The following is a 23,709-nucleotide window of genomic DNA, read 5'->3' as shown; positions in this document are numbered from 1 at the left end:
GTACGAGGACGGGCCTCGCAGTGTTCCATGCACAGCGTTCTCTCATGGCAGCTCACACAAGGGCCATGACAGAGTCTTCCTGGGCACTTCGTACTCACCAGCCATGTTGTCCTCAGGGTGCTTGAGGGCTCTGGAGGTGAACCGCTCCTCGAGGAATGCGCAGTGTGTTGTTGCCCAGCACGTGGCACACACAGAGGTCCTCCGAGGTCTCAACCCCTGGACCTCGACGTTGCTCAGCTGGCCCACAGTTGTCTGGAGGCACTCAGTGACCTTGGAGGGAAAATGAGGCACACCCGTGGGGCCTAGGATTCCCCGGACGTGTACTTCCTTTCAAATAAAGCACGTAAGTGACTAAGAACTCCTGGAAACAGCTGCATGGCTCCCTTTCTGCACGGCTACTCAGGGCCTAACCTGGAAGCGAGTTCTCATGTTGAGGTTCCCTTTAGCTCTAGAGCCTGTCATGCGGACCGCCACCGCGGCCACGGAAGCCCCTGGTTTAGGGAGAGCAAACTCATAATTTTCCCCGAAGCATTCTTCCAGGGCTCACCGGACTGTCGGGTGCCGGGAATGTCATGTAGCTTCAAGGCAGGCATGAATGCCGCCCTCAAAGTGGGAAAGCAGGACTAGTTCCAGCAGGCCCCGTTTTCATGGGCACACTCAGCGTACATCCCTGTGGTTTCTAACGAGTCCCAAGAGACACCGGTTACCCTGTGTTTCCTTCCCTGAATCAACTCATCGAAGTAGGGAGTCCCGCATCCAGCGAACTGTCTCCACCAAGGAACGCCGTAGCTGCTCCTCTGGGCCTGGGGCTGCCTGCACTGACACAGAAGGAAGAGGACTTGAATTGCAGTAAGAACCCAAGCCGCCGTCCTCTAGGAGGCACGGTGACTTCAGTCAGGAGGTCCTGGATGGAATGCGAAGACGAGGGTTACTCTGAGCGCAGCTCCGAATAGGGCAACGCGTAAGACCTCAGCCACATGTGGCATGTGCCAGAACGGTGTTCGTGAACGTGTGTGAGTGCTGAGGAAACCAAGCTGCTCCAAAAGAGAGGGCAGTGTGTTTCCCTACGCTCGGCGTGCACAGAGGGGCTCTAAAGGGCTACGGGCCTGGCTGTTGCTTAGCAGACCCAGGTGCACCTGGGGATACTCAGTGTTCCTGCCGGGAACAGGGTGCCCCGGCTAGCCTCCCAGGTGTCCAGAAAGCTGTGCTGCCGTTAAAGGTATGCAGAGCAGAGGCCACCGCCTCCTGGAAACTGCACCACGCCTCCGCTTCTGCACGGCAAAGCAGGGCCTTACTTCCAGGCATGGGTTCATGCTGGGTGTGTCGGTAGCGACACAGCATGCTAAGATGCTGACTTTCTCCTCGAGCAGAGTGACTTCAGGTACGAGGACGGGCCTCGCAGTGTTCCATGCACAGCGTTCTCTCATGGCAGCTCACACAAGGGCCATGACAGAGTCTTCCTGGGCACTTCGTACTCACCAGCCATGTTGTCCTCAGGGTGCTCGAGGGCTCTGGAGGTGAACCGCTCCTCGAGGAATGCGCAGTGTGTTGTTGCCCAGCACGCGGCACACACAGAGGTCCTCCGAGGTCTCAACCCATGGACCTCGACGTTGCTCAGCTGGCCCACAGTTGTCTGGAGGCACTCAGTGACCTTGGAGGGAAAATGAGGCACACCCGTGGGGCCTAGGATTCCCCGGACGTGTACTTCCTTTCAAATAAAGCACGTAAGTGACTAAGAACTCCTGGAAACAGCTGCATGGCTCCCTTTCTGCACGGCTACTCAGGGCCTAACCTGGAAGCGAGTTCTCATGTTGAGGTTCCCTTTAGCTCTAGAGCCTGTCATGCGGACCGCCACCGCGGCCACGGAAGCCCCTGGTTTAGGGAGAGCAAACTCATAATTTTCCCCGAAGCATTCTTCCAGGGCTCACCGGACTGTCGGGTGCCGGGAATGTCATGTAGCTTCAAGGCAGGCATGAATGCCGCCCTCAAAGTGGGAAAGCAGGACTAGTTCCAGCAGGCCCCGTTTTCATGGGCACACTCAGCGTACATCCCTGTGGTTTCTAACGAGTCCCAAGAGACACCGGTTACCCTGTGTTTCCTTCCCTGAATCAACTCATCGAAGTAGGGAGTCCCGCATCCAGCGAACTGTCTCCACCAAGGAACGCCGTAGCTGCTCCTCTGGGCCTGGGGCTGCCTGCACTGACACAGAAGGAAGAGGACTTGAATTGCAGTAAGAACCCAAGCCGCCGTCCTCTAGGAGGCACGGTGACTTCAGTCAGGAGGTCCTGGATGGAATGCGAAGACGAGGGTTACTCTGAGCGCAGCTCCGACTAGGGCAATGCGTAAGACCTTCGCGCCATGTGGCATGTGCCAGAACGGTGTTCGTGAACGTGTGTGAGTGCTGAGGAAACCAAGCTGCTCCAAAAGAGAGGGCAGTGTGTTTCCCTACGCTCGGCGTGCACAGAGGGGCTCTAAAGGGCTACGGGCCTGGCTGTTGCTTAGCAGACCCAGGTGCACCTGGGGATACTCAGTGTTCCTGCCGGGAACAGGGTGCCCCGGCTAGCCTCCCAGGTGTCCAGAAAGCTGTGCTGCCGTTAAAGGTATGCAGAGCAGAGGCCACCGCCTCCTGGAAACTGCACCACGCCTCCGCTTCTGCACGGCAAAGCAGGGCCTTACTTCCAGGCATGGGTTCATGCTGGGTGTGTCGGTAGCGACACAGCATGCTAAGATGCTGACTTTCTCCTCGAGCAGAGTGACTTCTGGTACGAGGACGGGCCTCGCAGTGTTCCATGCACAGCGTTCTCTCATGGCAGCTCACACAAGGGCCATGACAGAGTCTTCCTGGGCACTTCGTACTCACCAGCCATGTTGTCCTCAGGGTGCTCGAGGGCTCTGGAGGTGAACCGCTCCTCGAGGAATGCGCAGTGTGTTGTTGCCCAGCACGCGGCACACACAGAGGTCCTCCGAGGTCTCAACCCATGGACCTCGACGTTGCTCAGCTGGCCCACAGTTGTCTGGAGGCACTCAGTGACCTTGGAGGGAAAATGAGGCACACCCGTGGGGCCTAGGATTCCCCGGACGTGTACTTCCTTTCAAATAAAGCACGTAAGTGACTAAGAACTCCTGGAAACAGCTGCATGGCTCCCTTTCTGCACGGCTACTCAGGGCCTAACCTGGAAGCGAGTTCTCATGTTGAGGTTCCCTTTAGCTCTAGAGCCTGTCATGCGGACCGCCACCGCGGCCACGGAAGCCCCTGGTTTAGGGAGAGCAAACTCATAATTTTCCCCGAAGCATTCTTCCAGGGCTCACCGGACTGTCGGGTGCCGGGAATGTCATGTAGCTTCAAGGCAGGCATGAATGCCGCCCTCAAAGTGGGAAAGCAGGACTAGTTCCAGCAGGCCCCGTTTTCATGGGCACACTCAGCGTACATCCCTGTGGTTTCTAACGAGTCCCAAGAGACACCGGTTACCCTGTGTTTCCTTCCCTGAATCAACTCATCGAAGTAGGGAGTCCCGCATCCAGCGAACTGTCTCCACCAAGGAACGCCGTAGCTGCTCCTCTGGGCCTGGGGCTGCCTGCACTGACACAGAAGGAAGAGGACTTGAATTGCAGTAAGAACCCAAGCCGCCGTCCTCTAGGAGGCACGGTGACTTCAGTCAGGAGGTCCTGGATGGAATGCGAAGACGAGGGTTACTCTGAGCGCAGCTCCGAATAGGGCAACGCGTAAGACCTCAGCCACATGTGGCATGTGCCAGAACGGTGTTCGTGAACGTGTGTGAGTGCTGAGGAAACCAAGCTGCTCCAAAAGAGAGGGCAGTGTGTTTCCCTACGCTCGGCGTGCACAGAGGGGCTCTAAAGGGCTACGGGCCTGGCTGTTGCTTAGCAGACCCAGGTGCACCTGGGGATACTCAGTGTTCCTGCCGGGAACAGGGTGCCCCGGCTAGCCTCCCAGGTGTCCAGAAAGCTGTGCTGCCGTTAAAGGTATGCAGAGCAGAGGCCACCGCCTCCTGGAAACTGCACCACGCCTCCGCTTCTGCACGGCAAAGCAGGGCCTTACTTCCAGGCATGGGTTCATGCTGGGTGTGTCGGTAGCGACACAGCATGCTAAGATGCTGACTTTCTCCTCGAGCAGAGTGACTTCAGGTACGAGGACGGGCCTCGCAGTGTTCCATGCACAGCGTTCTCTCATGGCAGCTCACACAAGGGCCATGACAGAGTCTTCCTGGGCACTTCGTACTCACCAGCCATGTTGTCCTCAGGGTGCTCGAGGGCTCTGGAGGTGAACCGCTCCTCGAGGAATGCGCAGTGTGTTGTTGCCCAGCACGCGGCACACACAGAGGTCCTCCGAGGTCTCAACCCATGGACCTCGACGTTGCTCAGCTGGCCCACAGTTGTCTGGAGGCACTCAGTGACCTTGGAGGGAAAATGAGGCACACCCGTGGGGCCTAGGATTCCCCGGACGTGTACTTCCTTTCAAATAAAGCACGTAAGTGACTAAGAACTCCTGGAAACAGCTGCATGGCTCCCTTTCTGCACGGCTACTCAGGGCCTAACCTGGAAGCGAGTTCTCATGTTGAGGTTCCCTTTAGCTCTAGAGCCTGTCATGCGGACCGCCACCGCGGCCACGGAAGCCCCTGGTTTAGGGAGAGCAAACTCATAATTTTCCCCGAAGCATTCTTCCAGGGCTCACCGGACTGTCGGGTGCCGGGAATGTCATGTAGCTTCAAGGCAGGCATGAATGCCGCCCTCAAAGTGGGAAAGCAGGACTAGTTCCAGCAGGCCCCGTTTTCATGGGCACACTCAGCGTACATCCCTGTGGTTTCTAACGAGTCCCAAGAGACACCGGTTACCCTGTGTTTCCTTCCCTGAATCAACTCATCGAAGTAGGGAGTCCCGCATCCAGCGAACTGTCTCCACCAAGGAACGCCGTAGCTGCTCCTCTGGGCCTGGGGCTGCCTGCACTGACACAGAAGGAAGAGGACTTGAATTGCAGTAAGAACCCAAGCCGCCGTCCTCTAGGAGGCACGGTGACTTCAGTCAGGAGGTCCTGGATGGAATGCGAAGACGAGGGTTACTCTGAGCGCAGCTCCGACTAGGGCAATGCGTAAGACCTTCGCGCCATGTGGCATGTGCCAGAACGGTGTTCGTGAACGTGTGTGAGTGCTGAGGAAACCAAGCTGCTCCAAAAGAGAGGGCAGTGTGTTTCCCTACGCTCGGCGTGCACAGAGGGGCTCTAAAGGGCTACGGGCCTGGCTGTTGCTTAGCAGACCCAGGTGCACCTGGGGATACTCAGTGTTCCTGCCGGGAACAGGGTGCCCCGGCTAGCCTCCCAGGTGTCCAGAAAGCTGTGCTGCCGTTAAAGGTATGCAGAGCAGAGGCCACCGCCTCCTGGAAACTGCACCACGCCTCCGCTTCTGCACGGCAAAGCAGGGCCTTACTTCCAGGCATGGGTTCATGCTGGGTGTGTCGGTAGCGACACAGCATGCTAAGATGCTGACTTTCTCCTCGAGCAGAGTGACTTCAGGTACGAGGACGGGCCTCGCAGTGTTCCATGCACAGCGTTCTCTCATGGCAGCTCACACAAGGGCCATGACAGAGTCTTCCTGGGCACTTCGTACTCACCAGCCATGTTGTCCTCAGGGTGCTCGAGGGCTCTGGAGGTGAACCGCTCCTCGAGGAATGCGCAGTGTGTTGTTGCCCAGCACGCGGCACACACAGAGGTCCTCCGAGGTCTCAACCCATGGACCTCGACGTTGCTCAGCTGGCCCACAGTTGTCTGGAGGCACTCAGTGACCTTGGAGGGAAAATGAGGCACACCCGTGGGGCCTAGGATTCCCCGGACGTGTACTTCCTTTCAAATAAAGCACGTAAGTGACTAAGAACTCCTGGAAACAGCTGCATGGCTCCCTTTCTGCACGGCTACTCAGGGCCTAACCTGGAAGCGAGTTCTCATGTTGAGGTTCCCTTTAGCTCTAGAGCCTGTCATGCGGACCGCCACCGCGGCCACGGAAGCCCCTGGTTTAGGGAGAGCAAACTCATAATTTTCCCCGAAGCATTCTTCCAGGGCTCACCGGACTGTCGGGTGCCGGGAATGTCATGTAGCTTCAAGGCAGGCATGAATGCCGCCCTCAAAGTGGGAAAGCAGGACTAGTTCCAGCAGGCCCCGTTTTCATGGGCACACTCAGCGTACATCCCTGTGGTTTCTAACGAGTCCCAAGAGACACCGGTTACCCTGTGTTTCCTTCCCTGAATCAACTCATCGAAGTAGGGAGTCCCGCATCCAGCGAACTGTCTCCACCAAGGAACGCCGTAGCTGCTCCTCTGGGCCTGGGGCTGCCTGCACTGACACAGAAGGAAGAGGACTTGAATTGCAGTAAGAACCCAAGCCGCCGTCCTCTAGGAGGCACGGTGACTTCAGTCAGGAGGTCCTGGATGGAATGCGAAGACGAGGGTTACTCTGAGCGCAGCTCCGAATAGGGCAATGCGTAAGACCTTCGCGCCATGTGGCATGTGCCAGAACGGTGTTCGTGAACGTGTGCGAGTGCTGAGGAAACCAAGCTGCTCCGAAAGAGAGGGCAGTGTGTTTCCCTACGCTCGGCGTGCACAGAGGGGCTCTAAAGGGCTACGGGCCTGGCTGTTGCTTAGCAGACCCAGGTGCACCTGGGGATACTCAGTGTTCCTGCCGGGAACAGGGTGCCCTGGCTAGCCTCCCAGGTGTCCAGAAAGCTGTGCTGCCGTTAAAGGTATGCAGAGCAGAGGCCACCGCCTCCTGGAAACTGCACCACGCCTCCGCTTCTGCACGGCAAAGCAGGGCCTTACTTCCAGGCATGGGTTCATGCTGGGTGTGTCGGTAGCGACACAGCATGCTAAGATGCTGACTTTCTCCTCGAGCAGAGTGACTTCAGGTACGAGGACGGGCCTCGCAGTGTTCCATGCACAGCGTTCTCTCATGGCAGCTCACACAAGGGCCATGACAGAGTCTTCCTGGGCACTTCGTACTCACCAGCCATGTTGTCCTCAGGGTGCTCGAGGGCTCTGGAGGTGAACCGCTCCTCGAGGAATGCGCAGTGTGTTGTTGCCCAGCACGCGGCACACACAGAGGTCCTCCGAGGTCTCAACCCCTGGACCTCGACGTTGCTCAGCTGGCCCACAGTTGTCTGGAGGCACTCAGTGACCTTGGAGGGAAAATGAGGCACACCCGTGGGGCCTAGGATTCCCCGGACGTGTACTTCCTTTCAAATAAAGCACGTAAGTGACTAAGAACTCCTGGAAACAGCTGCATGGCTCCCTTTCTGCACGGCTACTCAGGGCCTAACCTGGAAGCGAGTTCTCATGTTGAGGTTCCCTTTAGCTCTAGAGCCTGTCATGCGGACCGCCACCGCGGCCACGGAAGCCCCTGGTTTAGAGAGAGCAAACTCATAATTTTCCCCGAAGCCTTCTTCCAGGGCTCACCGGACTGTCGGGTGCCGGGAATGTCATGTAGCTTCAAGGCAGGCATGAATGCCGCCCTCAAAGTGGGAAAGCAGGACTAGTTCCAGCAGGCCCCGTTTTCATGGGCACACTCAGCGTACATCCCTGTGGTTTCTAACGAGTCCCAAGAGACACCGGTTACCCTGTGTTTCCTTCCCTGAATCAACTCATCGAAGTAGGGAGTCCCGCATCCAGCGAACTGTCTCCACCAAGGAACGCCGTAGCTGCTCCTCTGGGCCTGGGGCTGCCTGCACTGACACAGAAGGAAGAGGACTTGAATTGCAGTAAGAACCCAAGCCGCCGTCCTCTAGGAGGCACGGTGACTTCAGTCAGGAGGTCCTGGATGGAATGCGAAGACGAGGGTTACTCTGAGCGCGGCTCCGAATAGGGCAATGCGTAAGACCTTCGCGCCATGTGGCATGTGCCAGAACGGTGTTCGTGAACGTGTGCGAGTGCTGAGGAAACCAAGCTGCTCCGAAAGAGAGGGCAGTGTGTTTCCCTACGCTCGGCGTGCACAGAGGGGCTCTAAAGGGCTACGGGCCTGGCTGTTGCTTAGCAGACCCAGGTGCACCTGGGGATACTCAGTGTTCCTGCCGGGAACAGGGTGCCCCGGCTAGCCTCCCAGGTGTCCAGAAAGCTGTGCTGCCGTTAAAGGTATGCAGAGCAGAGGCCACCGCCTCCTGGAAACTGCACCACACCTCCGCTTCTGCACGGCAAAGCAGGGCCTTACTTCCAGGCATGGGTTCATGCTGGGTGTGTCGGTAGCGACACAGCATGCTAAGATGCTGACTTTCTCCTCGAGCAGAGTGACTTCAGGTACGAGGACGGGCCTCGCAGTGTTCCATGCACAGCGTTCTCTCATGGCAGCTCACACAAGGGCCATGACAGAGTCTTCCTGGGCACTTCGTACTCACCAGCCATGTTGTCCTCAGGGTGCTTGAGGGCTCTGGAGGTGAACCGCTCCTCGAGGAATGCGCAGTGTGTTGTTGCCCAGCACGTGGCACACACAGAGGTCCTCCGAGGTCTCAACCCCTGGACCTCGACGTTGCTCAGCTGGCCCACAGTTGTCTGGAGGCACTCAGTGACCTTGGAGGGAAAATGAGGCACACCCGTGGGGCCTAGGATTCCCCGGACGTGTACTTCCTTTCAAATAAAGCACGTAAGTGACTAAGAACTCCTGGAAACAGCTGCATGGCTCCCTTTCTGCACGGCTACTCAGGGCCTAACCTGGAAGCGAGTTCTCATGTTGAGGTTCCCTTTAGCTCTAGAGCCTGTCATGCAGACAGCCACCGCGGCCACGGAAGCCCCTGGTTTAGGGAGAGCAAACTCATAATTTTCCCCGAAGCATTCTTCCAGGGCTCACCGGACTGTCGGGTGCCGGGAATGTCATGTAGCTTCAAGGCAGGCATGAATGCCGCCCTCAAAGTGGGAAAGCAGGACTAGTTCCAGCAGGCCCCGTTTTCATGGGCACACTCAGCGTACATCCCTGTGGTTTCTAACGAGTCCCAAGAGACACCGGTTACCCTGTGTTTCCTTCCCTGAATCAACTCATCGAAGTAGGGAGTCCCGCATCCAGCGAACTGTCTCCACCAAGGAACGCCGTAGCTGCTCCTCTGGGCCTGGGGCTGCCTGCACTGACACAGAAGGAAGAGGAGTTGAATTGCAGTAAGAACCCAAGCCGCCGTCCTCTAGGAGGCACGGTGACTTCAGTCAGGAGGTCCTGGATGGAATGCGAAGACGAGGGTTACTCTGAGCGCAGCTCCGAATAGGGCAATGCGTAAGACCTTCGCGCCATGTGGCATGTGCCAGAACGGTGTTCGTGAACGTGTGCGAGTGCTGAGGAAACCAAGCTGCTCCGAAAGAGAGGGCAGTGTGTTTCCCTACGCTCGGCGTGCACAGAGGGGCTCTAAAGGGCTACGGGCCTGGCTGTTGCTTAGCAGACCCAGGTGCACCTGGGGATACTCAGTGTTCCTGCCGGGAACAGGGTGCCCTGGCTAGCCTCCCAGGTGTCCAGAAAGCTGTGCTGCCGTTAAAGGTAATCAGAGCAGAGGCCACCGCCTCCTGGAAACTGCACCACGCCTCCGCTTCTGCACGGCAAAGCAGGGCCTTACTTCCAGGCATGGGTTCATGCTGGGTGTGTCGGTAGCGACACAGCATGCTAAGATGCTGACTTTCTCCTCGAGCAGAGTGACTTCAGGTACGAGGACGGGCCTCGCAGTGTTCCATGCACAGCGTTCTCTCATGGCAGCTCACACAAGGGCCATGACAGAGTCTTCCTGGGCACTTCGTACTCACCAGCCATGTTGTCCTCAGGGTGCTCGAGGGCTCTGGAGGTGAACCGCTCCTCGAGGAATGCGCAGTGTGTTGTTGCCCAGCACGCGACACACACAGAGGTCCTCCGAGGTCTCAACCCCTGGACCTCGACGTTGCTCAGCTGGCCCACAGTTGTCTGGAGGCACTCAGTGACCTTGGAGGGAAAATGAGGCACACCCGTGGGGCCTAGGATTCCCCGGACGTGTACTTCCTTTCAAATAAAGCACGTAAGTGACTAAGAACTCCTGGAAACAGCTGCATGGCTCCCTTTCTGCACGGCTACTCAGGGCCTAACCTGGAAGCGAGTTCTCATGTTGAGGTTCCCTTTAGCTCTAGAGCCTGTCATGCGGACCGCCACCGCGGCCACGGAAGCCCCTGGTTTAGAGAGAGCAAACTCATAATTTTCCCCGAAGCCTTCTTCCAGGGCTCACCGGACTGTCGGGTGCCGGGAATGTCATGTAGCTTCAAGGCAGGCATGAATGCCGCCCTCAAAGTGGGAAAGCAGGACTAGTTCCAGCAGGCCCCGTTTTCATGGGCACACTCAGCGTACATCCCTGTGGTTTCTAACGAGTCCCAAGAGACACCGGTTACCCTGTGTTTCCTTCCCTGAATCAACTCATCGAAGTAGGGAGTCCCGCATCCAGCGAACTGTCTCCACCAAGGAACGCCGTAGCTGCTCCTCTGGGCCTGGGGCTGCCTGCACTGACACAGAAGGAAGAGGACTTGAATTGCAGTAAGAACCCAAGCCGCCGTCCTCTAGGAGGCACGGTGACTTCAGTCAGGAGGTCCTGGATGGAATGCGAAGACGAGGGTTACTCTGAGCGCGGCTCCGAATAGGGCAATGCGTAAGACCTTCGCGCCATGTGGCATGTGCCAGAACGGTGTTCGTGAACGTGTGCGAGTGCTGAGGAAACCAAGCTGCTCCGAAAGAGAGGGCAGTGTGTTTCCCTACGCTCGGCGTGCACAGAGGGGCTCTAAAGGGCTACGGGCCTGGCTGTTGCTTAGCAGACCCAGGTGCACCTGGGGATACTCAGTGTTCCTGCCGGGAACAGGGTGCCCCGGCTAGCCTCCCAGGTGTCCAGAAAGCTGTGCTGCCGTTAAAGGTATGCAGAGCAGAGGCCACCGCCTCCTGGAAACTGCACCACACCTCCGCTTCTGCACGGCAAAGCAGGGCCTTACTTCCAGGCATGGGTTCATGCTGGGTGTGTCGGTAGCGACACAGCATGCTAAGATGCTGACTTTCTCCTCGAGCAGAGTGACTTCAGGTACGAGGACGGGCCTCGCAGTGTTCCATGCACAGCGTTCTCTCATGGCAGCTCACACAAGGGCCATGACAGAGTCTTCCTGGGCACTTCGTACTCACCAGCCATGTTGTCCTCAGGGTGCTTGAGGGCTCTGGAGGTGAACCGCTCCTCGAGGAATGCGCAGTGTGTTGTTGCCCAGCACGTGGCACACACAGAGGTCCTCCGAGGTCTCAACCCCTGGACCTCGACGTTGCTCAGCTGGCCCACAGTTGTCTGGAGGCACTCAGTGACCTTGGAGGGAAAATGAGGCACACCCGTGGGGCCTAGGATTCCCCGGACGTGTACTTCCTTTCAAATAAAGCACGTAAGTGACTAAGAACTCCTGGAAACAGCTGCATGGCTCCCTTTCTGCACGGCTACTCAGGGCCTAACCTGGAAGCGAGTTCTCATGTTGAGGTTCCCTTTAGCTCTAGAGCCTGTCATGCAGACCGCCACCGCGGCCACGGAAGCCCCTGGTTTAGGGAGAGCAAACTCATAATTTTCCCCGAAGCATTCTTCCAGGGCTCACCGGACTGTCGGGTGCCGGGAATGTCATGTAGCTTCAAGGCAGGCATGAATGCCGCCCTCAAAGTGGGAAAGCAGGACTAGTTCCAGCAGGCCCCGTTTTCATAGGCACACTCAGCGTACATCCCTGTGGTTTCTAACGAGTCCCAAGAGACACCGGTTACCCTGTGTTTCCTTCCCTGAATCAACTCATCGAAGTAGGGAGTCCCGCATCCAGCGAACTGTCTCCACCAAGGAACGCCGTAGCTGCTCCTCTGGGCCTGGGGCTGCCTGCACTGACACAGAAGGAAGAGGAGTTGAATTGCAGTAAGAACCCAAGCCGCCGTCCTCTAGGAGGCATGGTGACTTCAGTCAGGAGGTCCTGGATGGAATGCGAAGACGAGGGTTACTCTGAGCGCGGCTCCGAATAGGGCAATGCGTAAGACCTTCGCGCCATGTGGCATGTGCCAGAACGGTGTTCGTGAACGTGTGCGAGTGCTGAGGAAACCAAGCTGCTCCGAAAGAGAGGGCAGTGTGTTTCCCTACGCTCGGCGTGCACAGAGGGGCTCTAAAGGGCTACGGGCCTGGCTGTTGCTTAGCAGACCCAGGTGCACCTGGGGATACTCAGTGTTCCTGCCGGGAACAGGGTGCCCCGGCTAGCCTCCCAGGTGTCCAGAAAGCTGTGCTGCCGTTAAAGGTATGCAGAGCAGAGGCCACCGCCTCCTGGAAACTGCACCACACCTCCGCTTCTGCACGGCAAAGCAGGGCCTTACTTCCAGGCATGGGTTCATGCTGGGTGTGTCGGTAGCGACACAGCATGCTAAGATGCTGACTTTCTCCTCGAGCAGAGTGACTTCAGGTACGAGGACGGGCCTCGCAGTGTTCCATGCACAGCGTTCTCTCATGGCAGCTCACACAAGGGCCATGACAGAGTCTTCCTGGGCACTTCGTACTCACCAGCCATGTTGTCCTCAGGGTGCTCGAGGGCTCTGGAGGTGAACCGCTCCTCGAGGAATGCGCAGTGTGTTGTTGCCCAGCACGCGGCACACACAGAGGTCCTCCGAGGTCTCAACCCATGGACCTCGACGTTGCTCAGCTGGCCCACAGTTGTCTGGAGGCACTCAGTGACCTTGGAGGGAAAATGAGGCACACCCGTGGGGCCTAGGATTCCCCGGACGTGTACTTCCTTTCAAACAAAGCACGTAAGTGACTAAGAACTCCTGGAAACAGCTGCATGGCTCCCTTTCTGCACGGCTACTCAGGGCCTAACCTGGAAGTGAGTTCTCATGTTGAGGTTCCCTTTAGCTCTAGAGCCTGTCATGCGGACCGCCACCGCGGCCACGGAAGCCCCTGGTTTAGGGAGAGCAAACTCATAATTTTCCCCGAAGCATTCTTCCAGGGCTCACCGGACTGTCGGGTGCCGGGAATGTCATGTAGCTTCAATGCAGGCATGAATGCCGCCCTCAAAGTGGGAAAGCAGGACTAGTTCCAACAGGCCCCGTTTTCATGGGCACACTCAACGTACATCCCTGTGGTTTCTAACGAGTCCCAAGAGACACCGGTTACCCTGTGTTTCCTTCCCTGAATCAACTCATCGAAGTAGGGAGTCCCGCATCCAGCGAACTGTCTCCACCAAGGAACGCCGTAGCTGCTCCTCTGGGCCTGGGGCTGCCTGCACTGACACAGAAGGAAGAGGAGTTGAATTGCAGTAAGAACCCAAGCCGCCGTCCTCTAGGAGGCACGGTGACTTCAGTCAGGAGGTCCTGGATGGAATGCGAAGACGAGGGTTACTCTGAGCGCAGCTCCGACTAGGGCAATGCGTAAGACCTTCGCGCCATGTGGCATGTGCCAGAACGGTGTTCGTGAACGTGTGTGAGTGCTGAGGAAACCAAGCTGCTCCAAAAGAGAGTGCAGTGTGTTTCCCTATGCTCGGCGTGCACAGAGGGGCTCTAAAGGGCTACGGGCCTGGCTGTTGCTTAGCAGACCCAGGTGCACCTGGGGATACTCAGTGTTCCTGCCGGGAACAGGGTGCCCCGGCTAGCCTCCCAGGTGTCCAGAAAGCTGTGCTGCCGTTAAAGGTATGCAGAGCAGAGGCCACCGCCTCCTGGAAACTGCACCACGCCTCCGCTTCTGCACGGCAAAGCAGGGCCTTACTTCCAGGCATGGGTTCATGCTGGGTGTGTCGGTAGCGACACAGCATGCTAAGATGCTGACTTTCTCCTCGAGCAGAGTGACTTCAGGTACGAGGACGGGCCTCGCAGTGTTCCATGCACAGCGTTCTCTCATGGCAGCTCACACAAGGGCCATGACAGAGTCTTCCTGGACACTTCGTACTCACCAGCCATGTTGTCCTCAGGGTGCTCGAGGGCTCTGGAGGTGAACCGCTCCTCGAGGAATGCGCAGTGTGTTGTTGCCCAGCACGCGGCACACACAGAGGTCCTCCGAGGTCTCAACCCATGGACCTCGACGTTGCTCAGCTGGCCCACAGTTGTCTGGAGGCACTCAGTGACCTTGGAGGGAAAATGAGGCACACCCGTGGGGCCTAGGATTCCCCGGACGTGTACTTCCTTTCAAATAAAGCACGTAAGTGACTAAGAACTCCTGGAAACAGCTGCATGGCTCCCTTTCTGCACGGCTACTCAGGGCCTAACCTGGAAGCGAGTTCTCATGTTGAGGTTCCCTTTAGCTCTAGAGCCTGTCATGCGGACCGCCACCGCGGCCACGGAAGCCCCTGGTTTAGGGAGAGCAAACTCATAATTTTCCCCGAAGCATTCTTCCAGGGCTCACCGGACTGTCGGGTGCCGGGAATGTCATGTAGCTTCAAGGCAGGCATGAATGCCGCCCTCAAAGTGGGAAAGCAGGACTAGTTCCAGCAGGCCCCGTTTTCATGGGCACACTCAGCGTACATCCCTGTGGTTTCTAACGAGTCCCAAGAGACACCGGTTACCCTGTGTTTCCTTCCCTGAATCAACTCATCGAAGTAGGGAGTCCCGCATCCAGCGAACTGTCTCCACCAAGGAACGCCGTAGCTGCTCCTCTGGGCCTGGGGCTGCCTGCACTGACACAGAAGGAAGAGGAGTTGAATTGCAGTAAGAACCCAAGCCGCCGTCCTCTAGGAGGCACGGTGACTTCAGTCAGGAGGTCCTGGATGGAATGCGAAGACGAGGGTTACTCTGAGCGCAGCTCCGACTAGGGCAATGCGTAAGACCTTCGCGCCATGTGGCATGTGCCAGAACGGTGTTCGTGAACGTGTGTGAGTGCTGAGGAAACCAAGCTGCTCCGAAAGAGAGGGCAGTGTGTTTCCCTACGCTCGGCGTGCACAGAGGGGCTCTAAAGGGCTACGGGCCTGGATGTTGCTTAGCAGACCCAGGTGCACCTGGGGATACTCAGTGTTCCTACCGGGAACAGGGTGCCCCGGCTAGCCTCCCAGGTGTCCAGAAAGCTGTGCTGCCGTTAAAGGTATGCAGAGCAGAGGCCACCACCTCCTGGAAACTGCACCACGCCTCCGCTTCTGCACGGCAAAGCAGGGCCTTACTTCCAGGCATGGGTTCATGCTGGGTGTGTCGGTAGCGACACAGCATGCTAAGATGCTGACTTTCTCCTCGAGCAGAGTGACTTCAGGTACGAGGACGGGCCTCGCAGTGTTCCATGCACAGCGTTCTCTCATGGCAGCTCACACAAGGGCCATGACAGAGTCTTCCTGGGCACTTCGTACTCACCAGCCATGTTGTCCTCAGGGTGCTCGAGGGCTCTGGAGGTGAACCGCTCCTCGAGGAATGCGCAGTGTGTTGTTGCCCAGCACGCGGCACACACAGAGGTCCTCCGAGGTCTCAACCCATGGACCTCGACGTTGCTCAGCTGGCCCACAGTTGTCTGGAGGCACTCAGTGACCTTGGAGGGAAAATGAGGCACACCCGTGGGGCCTAGGATTCCCCGGACGTGTACTTCCTTTCAAATAAAGCACGTAAGTGACTAAGAACTCCTGGAAACAGCTGCATGGCTCCCTTTCTGCACGGCTACTCAGGGCCTAACCTGGAAGCGAGTTCTCATGTTGAGGTTCCCTTTAGCTCTAGAGCCTGTCATGCGGACCGCCACCGCGGCCACGGAAGCCCCTGGTTTAGGGAGAGCAAACTCATAATTTTCCCCGAAGCATTCTTCCAGGGCTCACCGGACTGTCGGGTGCCGGGAATGTCATGTAGCTTCAAGGCAGGCATGAATGCCGCCCTCAAAGTGGGAAAGCAGGACTAGTTCCAGCAGGCCCCGTTTTCATGGGCACACTCAGCGTACATCCCTGTGGTTTCTAACGAGTCCCAAGAGACACCGGTTACCCTGTGTTTCCTTCCCTGAATCAACTCATCGAAGTAGGGAGTCCCGCATCCAGCGAACTGTCTCCACCAAGGAACGCCGTAGCTGCTCCTCTGGGCCTGGGGCTGCCTGCACTGACACAGAAGGAAGAGGACTTGAATTGCAGTAAGAACCCAAGCCGCCGTCCTCTAGGAGGCACGGTGACTTCAGTCAGGAGGTCCTGGATGGAATGCGAAGACGAGGGTTACTCTGAGCGCAGCTCCGACTAGGGCAATGCGTAAGACCTTCGCGCCATGTGGCATGTGCCAGAACGGTGTTCGTGAACGTGTGTGAGTGCTGAGGAAACCAAGCTGCTCCAAAAGAGAGGGCAGTGTGTTTCCCTACGCTCGGCGTGCACAGAGGAGCTCTAAAGGGCTACGGGCCTGGCTGTTGCTTAGCAGACCCAGGTGCACCTGGGGATACTCAGTGTTCCTGCCGGGAACAGGGTGCCCCGGCTAGCCTCCCAGGTGTCCAGAAAGCTGTGCTGCCGTTAAAGGTATGCAGAGCAGAGGCCACCACCTCCTGGAAACTGCACCACGCCTCCGCTTCTGCACGGCAAAGCAGGGCCTTACTTCCAGGCATGGGTTCATGCTGGGTGTGTCGGTAGCGACACAGCATACTAAGATGCTGACTTTCTCCTCGAGCAGAGTGACTTCAGGTACGAGGACGGGCCTCGCAGTGTTCCATGCACAGCGTTCTCTCATGGCAGCTCACACAAGGGCCATGACAGAGTCTTCCTGGGCACTTCGTACTCACCAGCCATGTTGTCCTCAGGGTGCTCGAGGGCTCTGGAGGTGAACCGCTCCTCGAGGAATGCGCAGTGTGTTGTTGCCCAGCACGCGGCACACACAGAGGTCCTCCGAGGTCTCAACCCATGGACCTCGACGTTGCTCAGCTGGCCCACAGTTGTCTGGAGGCACTCAGTGACCTTGGAGGGAAAATGAGGCACACCCGTGGGGCCTAGGATTCCCCGGACGTGTACTTCCTTTCAAATAAAGCACGTAAGTGACTAAGAACTCCTGGAAACAGCTGCATGGCTCCCTTTCTGCACGGCTACTCAGGGCCTAACCTGGAAGCGAGTTCTCATGTTGAGGTTCCCTTTAGCTCTAGAGCCTGTCATGCGGACCGCCACCGCGGCCACGGAAGCCCCTGGTTTAGGGAGAGCAAACTCATAATTTTCCCCGAAGCATTCTTCCAGGGCTCACCGGACTGTCGGGTGCCGGGAATGTCATGTAGCTTCAAGGCAGGCATGAATGCCGCCCTCAAAGTGGGAAAGCAGGACTAGTTCCAGCAGGCCCCGTTTTCATGGGCACACTCAGCGTACATCCCTGTGGTTTCTAACGAGTCCCAAGAGACACCGGTTACCCTGTGTTTCCTTCCCTGAATCAACTCATCGAAGTAGGGAGTCCCGCATCCAGCGAACTGTCTCCACCAAGGAACGCCGTAGCTGCTCCTCTGGGCCTGGGGCTGCCTGCACTGACACAGAAGGAAGAGGACTTGAATTGCAGTAAGAACCCAAGCCGCCGTCCTCTAGGAGGCATGGTGACTTCAGTCAGGAGGTCCTGGATGGAATGCGAAGACGAGGGTTACTCTGAGCGCAGCTCCGAATAGGGCAATGCGTAAGACCTTCGCGCCATGTGGCATGTGCCAGAACGGTGTTCGTGAACGTGTGCGAGTGCTGAGGAAACCAAGCTGCTCCGAAAGAGAGGGCAGTGTGTTTCCCTACGCTCGGCGTGCACAGAGGGGCTCTAAAGGGCTACGGGCCTGGCTGTTGCTTAGCAGACCCAGGTGCACCTGGGGATACTCAGTGTTCCTGCCGGGAACAGGGTGCCCCGGCTAGCCTCCCAGGTGTCCAGAAAGCTGTGCTGCCATTAAAGGTATGCAGAGCAGAGGCCACCGCCTCCTGGAAACTGCACCACACCTCCGCTTCTGCACGGCAAAGCAGGGCCTTACTTCCAGGCATGGGTTCATGCTGGGTGTGTCGGTAGCGACACAGCATGCTAAGATGCTGACTTTCTCCTCGAGCAGAGTGACTTCAGGTACGAGGACGGGCCTCGCAGTGTTCCATGCACAGCGTTCTCTCATGGCAGCTCACACAAAGGCCATGACAGAGTCTTCCTGGGCACTTCGTACTCACCAGCCATGTTGTCCTCAGGGTGCTCGAGGGCTCTGGAGGTGAACCGCTCCTCGAGGAATGCGCAGTGTGTTGTTGCCCAGCACGCGGCACACACAGAGGTCCTCCGAGGTCTCAACCCATGGACCTCGACGTTGCTCAGCTGGCCCACAGTTGTCTGGAGGCACTCAGTGACCTTGGAGGGAAAATGAGGCACACCCGTGGGGCCTAGGATTCCCCGGACGTGTACTTCCTTTCAAACAAAGCACGTAAGTGACTAAGAACTCCTGGAAACAGCTGCATGGCTCCCTTTCTGCACGGCTACTCAGGGCCTAACCTGGAAGTGAGTTCTCATGTTGAGGTTCCCTTTAGCTCTAGAGCCTGTCATGCGGACCGCCACCGCGGCCACGGAAGCCCCTGGTTTAGGGAGAGCAAACTCATAATTTTCCCCGAAGCATTCTTCCAGGGCTCACCGGACTGTCGGGTGCCGGGAATGTCATGTAGCTTCAAGGCAGGCATGAATGCCGCCCTCAAAGTGGGAAAGCAGGACTAGTTCCAACAGGCCCCGTTTTCATGGGCACACTCAACGTACATCCCTGTGGTTTCTAACGAGTCCCAAGAGACACCGGTTACCCTGTGTTTCCTTCCCTGAATCAACTCATCGAAGTAGGGAGTCCCGCATCCAGCGAACTGTCTCCACCAAGGAACGCCGTAGCTGCTCCTCTGGGCCTGGGGCTGCCTGCACTGACACAGAAGGAAGAGGAGTTGAATTGCAGTAAGAACCCAAGCCGCCGTCCTCTAGGAGGCACGGTGACTTCAGTCAGGAGGTCCTGGATGGAATGCGAAGACGAGGGTTACTCTGAGCGCAGCTCCGACTAGGGCAATGCGTAAGACCTTCGCGCCATGTGGCATGTGCCAGAACGGTGTTCGTGAACGTGTGTGAGTGCTGAGGAAACCAAGCTGCTCCAAAAGAGAGTGCAGTGTGTTTCCCTATGCTCGGCGTGCACAGAGGGGCTCTAAAGGGCTACGGGCCTGGCTGTTGCTTAGCAGACCCAGGTGCACCTGGGGATACTCAGTGTTCCTGCCGGGAACAGGGTGCCCCGGCTAGCCTCCCAGGTGTCCAGAAAGCTGTGCTGCCGTTAAAGGTATGCAGAGCAGAGGCCACCGCCTCCTGGAAACTGCACCACGCCTCCGCTTCTGCACGGCAAAGCAGGGCCTTACTTCCAGGCATGGGTTCATGCTGGGTGTGTCGGTAGTGACACAGCATGCTAAGATGCTGACTTTCTCCTCGAGCAGAGTGACTTCAGGTACGAGGACGGGCCTCGCAGTGTTCCATGCACAGCGTTCTCTCATGGCAGCTCACACAAGGGCCATGACAGAGTCTTCCTGGACACTTCGTACTCACCAGCCATGTTGTCCTCAGGGTGCTCGAGGGCTCTGGAGGTGAACCGCTCCTCGAGGAATGCGCAGTGTGTTGTTGCCCAGCACGCGGCACACACAGAGGTCCTCCGAGGTCTCAACCCATGGACCTCGACGTTGCTCAGCTGGCCCACAGTTGTCTGGAGGCACTCAGTGACCTTGGAGGGAAAATGAGGCACACCCGTGGGGCCTAGGATTCCCCGGACGTGTACTTCCTTTCAAATAAAGCACGTAAGTGACTAAGAACTCCTGGAAACAGCTGCATGGCTCCCTTTCTGCACGGCTACTCAGGGCCTAACCTGGAAGCGAGTTCTCATGTTGAGGTTCCCTTTAGCTCTAGAGCCTGTCATGCGGACCGCCACCGCGGCCACGGAAGCCCCTGGTTTAGGGAGAGCAAACTCATAATTTTCCCCGAAGCATTCTTCCAGGGCTCACCGGACTGTCGGGTGCCGGGAATGTCATGTAGCTTCAAGGCAGGCATGAATGCCGCCCTCAAAGTGGGAAAGCAGGACTAGTTCCAGCAGGCCCCGTTTTCATGGGCACACTCAGCGTACATCCCTGTGGTTTCTAACGAGTCCCAAGAGACACCGGTTACCCTGTGTTTCCTTCCCTGAATCAACTCATCGAAGTAGGGAGTCCCGCATCCAGCGAACTGTCTCCACCAAGGAACGCCGTAGCTGCTCCTCTGGGCCTGGGGCTGCCTGCACTGACACAGAAGGAAGAGGACTTGAATTGCAGTAAGAACCCAAGCCGCCGTCCTCTAGGAGGCATGGTGACTTCAGTCAGGAGGTCCTGGATGGAATGCGAAGACGAGGGTTACTCTGAGCGCAGCTCCGAATAGGGCAATGCGTAAGACCTTCGCGCCATGTGGCATGTGCCAGAACGGTGTTCGTGAACGTGTGCGAGTGCTGAGGAAACCAAGCTGCTCCGAAAGAGAGGGCAGTGTGTTTCCCTACGCTCGGCGTGCACAGAGGGGCTCTAAAGGGCTACGGGCCTGGCTGTTGCTTAGCAGACCCAGGTGCACCTGGGGATACTCAGTGTTCCTGCCGGGAACAGGGTGCCCCGGCTAGCCTCCCAGGTGTCCAGAAAGCTGTGCTGCCGTTAAAGGTATGCAGAGCAGAGGCCACCGCCTCCTGGAAACTGCACCACACCTCCGCTTCTGCACGGCAAAGCAGGGCCTTACTTCCAGGCATGGGTTCATGCTGGGTGTGTCGGTAGCGACACAGCATGCTAAGATGCTGACTTTCTCCTCGAGCAGAGTGACTTCAGGTACGAGGACGGGCCTCGCAGTGTTCCATGCACAGCGTTCTCTCATGGCAGCTCACACAAGGGCCATGACAGAGTCTTCCTGGGCACTTCGTACTCACCAGCCATGTTGTCCTCAGGGTGCTCGAGGGCTCTCGAGGTGAACCGCTCCTCGAGGAATGCGCAGTGTGTTGTTGCCCAGCACGCGGCACACACAGAGGTCCTCCGAGGTCTCAACCCATGGACCTCGACGTTGCTCAGCTGGCCCACAGTTGTCTGGAGGCACTCAGTGACCTTGGAGGGAAAATGAGGCACACCCGTGGGGCCTAGGATTCCCCGGACGTGTACTTCCTTTCAAACAAAGCACGTAAGTGACTAAGAACTCCTGGAAACAGCTGCATGGCTCCCTTTCTGCACGGCTACTCAGGGCCTAACCTGGAAGTGAGTTCTCATGTTGAGGTTCCCTTTAGCTCTAGAGCCTGTCATGCGGACCGCCACCGCGGCCACGGAAGCCCCTGGTTTAGGGAGAGCAAACTCATAATTTTCCCCGAAGCATTCTTCCAGGGCTCACCGGACTGTCGGGTGCCGGGAATGTCATGTAGCTTCAAGGCAGGCATGAATGCCGCCCTCAAAGTGGGAAAGCAGGACTAGTTCCAACAGGCCCCGTTTTCATGGGCACACTCAACGTACATCCCTGTGGTTTCTAACGAGTCCCAAGAGACACCGGTTACCCTGTGTTTCCTTCCCTGAATCAACTCATCGAAGTAGGGAGTCCCGCATCCAGCGAACTGTCTCCACCAAGGAACGCCGTAGCTGCTCCTCTGGGCCTGGGGCTGCCTGCACTGACACAGAAGGAAGAGGAGTTGAATTGCAGTAAGAACCCAAGCCGCCGTCCTCTAGGAGGCACGGTGACTTCAGTCAGGAGGTCCTGGATGGAATGCGAAGACGAGGGTTACTCTGAGCGCAGCTCCGACTAGGGCAATGCGTAAGACCTTCGCGCCATGTGGCATGTGCCAGAACGGTGTTCGTGAACGTGTGTGAGTGCTGAGGAAACCAAGCTGCTCCAAAAGAGAGTGCAGTGTGTTTCCCTATGCTCGGCGTGCACAGAGGGGCTGTAAAGGGCTACGGGCCTGGCTGTTGCTTAGCAGACCCAGGTGCACCTGGGGATACTCAGTGTTCCTGCCGGGAACAGGGTGCCCCGGCTAGCCTCCCAGGTGTCCAGAAAGCTGTGCTGCCGTTAAAGGTATGCAGAGCAGAGGCCACCGCCTCCTGGAAACTGCACCACGCCTCCGCTTCTGCACGGCAAAGCAGGGCCTTACTTCCAGGCATGGGTTCATGCTGGGTGTGTCGGTAGTGACACAGCATGCTAAGATGCTGACTTTCTCCTCGAGCAGAGTGACTTCAGGTACGAGGACGGGCCTCGCAGTGTTCCATGCACAGCGTTCTCTCATGGCAGCTCACACAAGGGCCATGACAGAGTCTTCCTGGACACTTCGTACTCACCAGCCATGTTGTCCTCAGGGTGCTCGAGGGCTCTGGAGGTGAACCGCTCCTCGAGGAATGCGCAGTGTGTTGTTGCCCAGCACGCGGCACACACAGAGGTCCTCCGAGGTCTCAACCCATGGACCTCGACGTTGCTCAGCTGGCCCACAGTTGTCTGGAGGCACTCAGTGACCTTGGAGGGAAAATGAGGCACACCCGTGGGGCCTAGGATTCCCCGGACGTGTACTTCCTTTCAAATAAAGCACGTAAGTGACTAAGAACTCCTGGAAACAGCTGCATGGCTCCCTTTCTGCACGGCTACTCAGGGCCTAACCTGGAAGCGAGTTCTCATGTTGAGGTTCCCTTTAGCTCTAGAGCCTGTCATGCGGACCGCCACCGCGGCCACGGAAGCCCCTGGTTTAGGGAGAGCAAACTCATAATTTTCCCCGAAGCATTCTTCCAGGGCTCACCGGACTGTCGGGTGCCGGGAATGTCATGTAGCTTCAAGGCAGGCATGAATGCCGCCCTCAAAGTGGGAAAGCAGGACTAGTTCCAGCAGGCCCCGTTTTCATGGGCACACTCAGCGTACATCCCTGTGGTTTCTAACGAGTCCCAAGAGACACCGGTTACCCTGTGTTTCCTTCCCTGAATCAACTCATCGAAGTAGGGAGTCCCGCATCCAGCGAACTGTCTCCACCAAGGAACGCCGTAGCTGCTCCTCTGGGCCTGGGGCTGCCTGCACTGACACAGAAGGAAGAGGAGTTGAATTGCAGTAAGAACCCAAGCCGCCGTCCTCTAGGAGGCACGGTGACTTCAGTCAGGAGGTCCTGGATGGAATGCGAAGACGAGGGTTACTCTGAGCGCAGCTCCGAATAGGGCAATGCGTAAGACCTTCGCGCCATGTGGCATGTGCCAGAACGGTGTTCGTGAACGTGTGTGAGTGCTGAGGAAACCAAGCTGCTCCGAAAGAGAGGGCAGTGTGTTTCCCTACGCTCGGCGTGCACAGAGGGGCTCTAAAGGGCTACGGGCCTGGATGTTGCTTAGCAGACCCAGGTGCACCTGGGGATACTCAGTGTTCCTGCCGGGAACAGGGTGCCCTGGCTAGCCTCCCAGGTGTCCAGAAAGCTGTGCTGCCGTTAAAGGTATGCAGAGCAGAGGCCACCGCCTCCTGGAAACTGCACCACGCCTCCGCTTCTGCACGGCAAAGCAGGGCCTTACTTCCAGGCATGGGTTCATGCTGGGTGTGTCGGTAGCGACACAGCATACTAAGATGCTGACTTTCTCCTCGAGCAGAGTGACTTCAGGTACGAGGACGGGCCTCGCAGTGTTCCATGCACAGCGTTCTCTCATGGCAGCTCACACAAGGGCCATGACAGAGTCTTCCTGGGCACTTCGTACTCACCAGCCATGTTGTCCTCAGGGTGCTCGAGGGCTCTGGAGGTGAACCGCTCCTCGAGGAATGCGCAGTGTGTTGTTGCCCAGCACGCGGCACACACAGAGGTCCTCCGAGGTCTCAACCCCTGGACCTCGACGGTG

The sequence above is a fragment of the Leucopleurus acutus genome (genome assembly GCF_964270905.1).
Source record: "Leucopleurus acutus genome assembly, chromosome: 9".
NCBI classification, from domain to species: domain Eukaryota; kingdom Metazoa; phylum Chordata; class Mammalia; order Artiodactyla; family Delphinidae; genus Leucopleurus; species Leucopleurus acutus.
This window is presented reverse-complemented; position numbering follows the sequence as displayed.